The following is a 5,102-nucleotide window of genomic DNA, read 5'->3' as shown; positions in this document are numbered from 1 at the left end:
CCTTTAACAATAATAATATTGAATGCAGGACCCAGAAAGATAAATCAGCGGGTAGGGACCTTGTTATGCACGTGACTGACCCAGGTTTGGACCCCAACACCACATGTGATCCCCTGAGTACTTCCAGGACTGATCCCTGAGCACAGAGGTGGGAGTGAATAAGCCCTGAACACAGTCAGATGTGGCTCCAAAACTAAACACCCCCCCCCCAAAAAAAAACAAAACACAAAAAACAGCAACAAATGCTGAATGTGTCTGACATCATGGTAAGTACTTTACATGTAGCACTGTAGCACTGTCCTCCCATTATTCATCAATTTGCTTGAGCGGGGCCAGTAACATCTTCATTGTGAGACTTGTTGTTACTGTGTTTGGAATATCGGATACATCACGGGTAGCTTGCCAGGCTTTGCCATGCAGGTGAGATACTCTTGGTAGCTTGCCAGGCTCTCCGAGAGGGGTGGCTGGGTCGGCCGTGTGCAAGGCAAACGCCTTACCCACTGTACTATCGCTCCAGCCATTTCTTCTCGGCCTTTTGGCTAAGATCAAGTGTAGTATCTATTCTTATCAGTTAGCTTTACATGTAACTTTCAAAAACCCTTATTTCAAGAAAGCAGATATCGGGTAAGATTAACTATCTTGCCCAAGGCCATATGACTGAACGTTGACAAGCTAAGGATTCAAATCCAGAATCATAATCTTACCCATCAAGCCCTCTAAGAGGAAAAGATATTGCTTTTATTGCTGTAACCAGTAGCTAGCTGTTGCTCAAGAATTCTGGAAATTCTGATGGTTAGTCATAATCATAATGCAGAGGGTGCTGGGTTAGTCAGATTCTTAGATGATCGGATCCTGAAGAGCAGTTGGGTATGGTCAACTCTTTAGAGGGATCACCATATCAGATGGCAATGCCAACTGGGCAACCTTATGAGCAAATGCAGTTTTTAAAATCATTTTTAAATTTTATTTATTTGGGGGGGTTGGAGCCACACCTGATGGAATTCAGGACTTACTCCTGGCTCTGTGCTCAAGAAACACTTCAGGTGGTGCTTGGGGTACCATATGTCGTGTCAGGGATCTAACTAGAATGGGCAGAATACAAGGTAAATGCCTTAACCCTCTACTATTGCTCCAGTCCTGTGCAAATTCAGTTTATAAAAAGTACTCAAATCAGGGCCAGAGGTATTGCCAAGGGCATAGGTGTTTTTCTTGCATGCAATAACCCCAGTTTGATCCCCAGCATTGTATATAGTCCACTGAACATTGCCAGGAGTGATTCCTGAGTGTAGCTAAGAATAAGTCTTAACCACTGCCCCCTCCAAAAATGTTCTCAAATCACTGGCCATTAGGAAAATGCAAATGAAATACCAAATTAGATTGGTCAGACCACTAGTTATAATAATAATAATATGAGATAGCTATAATAATAATTTTTAAAAGACCTCAGATAATAACAAGTGTTGACAAAGATAAGAGTAAACTTGAAATTCTCTCATTCTACTAGTAAATTTTAAAAAAATGGTGCGGTCAATCTGGAACAGCCTGTATTTTTAAAAATTAGCAATAGAGGGGCCGGAGTGATAGTACAGTGGGTAGGGCATTTGCCTTGCACATGGCCGACCTGGGCTCAATCCCTGGCATCCCATATGGTCCCCCAAGCACCTCCAGGAGTAACCCCTGAGTATCGCTGGGTGTGATTTCCTCCCCCTCAAAAAAAGCAAAAAAAAAAAAAAAAAGAACAAAAATTTATCTGTAGAATTACTATATGACTCAGCAATTCCACTCCTAGGTACATATCAAAAGAATAAAAACATGAGCCAGGGGTGTGGCCTTCAGACGTGAGCTCTGGTTTGTTTCCCAGCACCACAAAAAAGGAAGGAAAGAAGGAAGAAAGGTAGGTGAAAAAAGGAAGGAAGGACGGAAGGAAGGAAGGAAGGAAGGAAGGAAGGAAGGAAGGAAGGAAGGAAGGGAGGGAGGGAGGGAAGGAGGGAGGAAGGGAGGGAGGGAGGGAGGGAGGAAAGGAAGGAGGTAGGGAGGAAGGGAAGGAGGTAGGGAGGAAGAAAGGAAGGAGCATACACAAACACATGTACACAAATGTTTACAGCCGCATACCCATGACATATTCGATATGCCAAACACAGTAACAATCATCACAATGGAGATGTTACTCAGCCCTCTCGAGCAAATCGATGAACAACAGGAGGACAGTGACAGTGATTCATAATAGCTAAATTGAAACAATCCAAATATCCATCAACTGAATGTATAATCAAAATGTGGCATATTCATATAATGGAGATTATTCAATCATAAAATTGTAGCACTGTAGCACTGTCCTCCCATTGTTCATCGATTTGCTCGAGCGAGCCCAGTAATGTTTCCGCTATGAGACTTGTTATTACTGCATATTGAATATGTTACTGGTAGCTTGCCAGGTTTTGCCGTGCAGGTGGGGTACTCTCGGTAGCTTGCCGGGCTCTCTAAGAGGGGCAGAGGAATCGAACCAGGGTTGGCCCGGTGGGCCACGTGCAAGGCAAATGCCCTACCTGCTGTGCTATTACTCCAGCCCAAGTTAGTATTATTAAATCATAAAAGAATGAAATGTTGATACATGTTACAAGTACACACCTTGAAAAATTGCTAAGTGAGAGAAGTCAGTTACAAAAAGATCTCATATTCTAAGATTCTTTTTATATAAAATGTCTAGAATAGAAGAGGTTATGGAGGGCTGGATTGATAGTATGGCGGGTAGGGCATTTGCCTTGCAAATTTTGCCTTGCAAGTTTTCGATCCCCAGCATCCCATATGGTCCATGAACCTGCCAGGAGTAATTCTTGAGTGCAGAGCCAGGAGTAACCCCTGAACATTCTAGCTGTGACCCACAAGAGAAAGAAAGAAAGAAAGAAAGAAAGAAAGGAAGGAAGGAAGGAAGGAAGGAAGGAAGGAAGAAAGAAAGAAAGAAAGAGAAAGAAAGAGGGAGGGAGGGAGGGAAGGAAGGAGGGAGGGAAGAAAGGAGGGAAGGAAGGAAGGGGGAAGAAAAAAAGAAAAAGCTATGGAGACAGAAAGTAGATTAGCAGTTGCCTAGGGCATGGAATTTGAGGGGAATGGAAGAACTAATGGATATAGGATTTCTTTTGGAGGTGAAGAAATGTTCTAAATTTGATTGTCAGGATGGCTGCACAACTGTAACCTATAAGGGGTTGCTCCTGGAAGTATTCAGGGAAACAGTGGTGCCTGGGATTCAACCTGGGCTTCCCACAGGCAAAACCAGGTGCTCCAGTCCTTTGAGCCATATCCTCACCCCCAAGATTGCCTTTCCCCCAAAGCATTCCCTACTCTGTTCCTTTTTAGGGGAAATTAATCAGGCAGAGAAGCAAGTTTTTTGTAGTCCCAATGAATTTCCTTAGTTCCGATTCTTTTACCTTATTTTCCCATTTGTTGTTGTTGTAATACAAGGGTCACACACATGCTTGGTTGTGGTGTTCACACACTTTGTGGTGTTCGCTGGGGATCATACACTTTAGTTGTGCTTGCACACACCTTGCTTCAGTGAGCTGGAGATAGCACTATTAGGGCAAAGAAGCTCCCAAGCAGCAGAGTGACTGTAAGTGTGTGGGTGGTACCAGGGATCAAACCAATGGCCTTAAGCTTTCAGGGCAGCAGCTGCTTCTTTTTAAAATTTTGTTTGAATCACAGTGATAGTACAGCTAATAATATGGTCCCATGCCATTAGAGTGACTGCTTCCCTTCACCACCTTCCTGAATTCAGTACCCCCATTCATCCTACAGCTCAGTTCTGAAGAGCAGTAAGTCAGATGCTTTCAGCACTGCACTTGACTTCTCCTTCTCCTTCTCCTTCTCCTTCTCCTTCTCCTTCTCCTTCTCCTTCTCCTTCTCCTTCTCCTTCTCCTTCTCCTCCTCCTCCTCTTCCTCCTCCTCCTCCTCCTCATCCTTCTCCTCCTCCTCCTCCTCCTCCTCCTCCTCCTCCTTCTCTTTCTCCTTCTTCTCTTTCTCCTCCTTCTTCTCCTTGTCCTTCTCCTTCTCCTTCTCTTCCTTCTCCTTCTCCTTCTCCTCCTTCTCCTTCTTATCCTTCTTCGTTTCTAGGTCACACCTGGCAGTACTCAGGGCTTACTTTTGGCCCTGTACCCAGGGATCACTTCTGCGGGACCATATTGGGTTCCAGGAACAAATCTATGTCACCGTTATGCAAAGCAAGTGCTCTACCCACTGCACTATCTCATTAGTTCCTAAAACAATTTTTTTTATTATTAGTGAAACACCATGAGGTACAGTTGTAGATTTACAATTTTTTGTGCTTGGGTTTCGGTTATACAATGATCAAATACCCATCCCTCCACCAGTGCCCATTTTCCACCCCCATGGATAACATCCCACCCTGCCTCTGTTCTCTCTCTCTTTTTTTTGTTCTCTCTCTCCTTTTGGGTGTTGTGGTCTGCAAAAGAGGCATTGAGTGGCAAACATGTTCAGTCCATAGTCTACTTTCAACATGCATCTCCCCTCCTGGGAGGATCCTCCAGACACCCTTTATTTGGTGCTCCCTTTTCTATCTGAATTGCCCTTTACCCTAGAATACCCGGCTAGCCTCTAAGCTATGGAGTAATCCTCCTGGTGTTGATCTCAGCTATTCTTGGGTATTAATCTCATATTTTGTTACTTTATATCCCCCAGATGAATGCAATCTTTCTATGTCTATCCCTCTCTTTCTGACTCATTTCGCTTAGCATGATACTTTCCATATTGTACCACTTGTATGTAAATTTCATGACTTCATCTCTTCTAAGAGCTACATAGTACTCCATTGTGTAGATGTACCAAAGTTTCTTTAACCAGTCATCTGTTCTTGGGCATTCAGGTTTCTTCCAGTTTCTGGCTATTGTAAAGAGTGCTGCAATGAACAAACAAGTGCAGATGTCACTTCGACTATACATTTTTGCCTCTCTGGGATATATTCCCAGGAGTGGTATTGCTGGGTCAAATGGGCGCTCAATTTCTAATTTTTGGAGAAATGTCCATACTGTTTTCCAAAAGGGCTGAACTAGTCGGCACTCCCACCAACAGTGAAGGAGTGTCCCTTTCTCGCC

General features: G+C 43.7%; 1 pseudogene; it reads left to right on the top strand.

The window, feature by feature from the left end:
- The first annotated feature begins 519 nt into the window (after nucleotides 1-519).
- LOC130044616 (uncharacterized) lies at nucleotides 520-603 on the top strand (annotated as a pseudogene).
- The last annotated feature ends 4,499 nt before the right edge of the window (nucleotides 604-5,102 follow it).

Source organism: Sorex fumeus, unplaced genomic scaffold (genome assembly GCF_029834395.1).
Source record: "Sorex fumeus unplaced genomic scaffold, SorFum_2.1 ptg000122l, whole genome shotgun sequence".
NCBI classification, from domain to species: Eukaryota; Metazoa; Chordata; class Mammalia; order Eulipotyphla; family Soricidae; genus Sorex; species Sorex fumeus.
The sequence above is the reverse complement of the archived record's forward strand: the minus strand, read 5'-3'. Positions and strand labels throughout refer to the sequence as shown.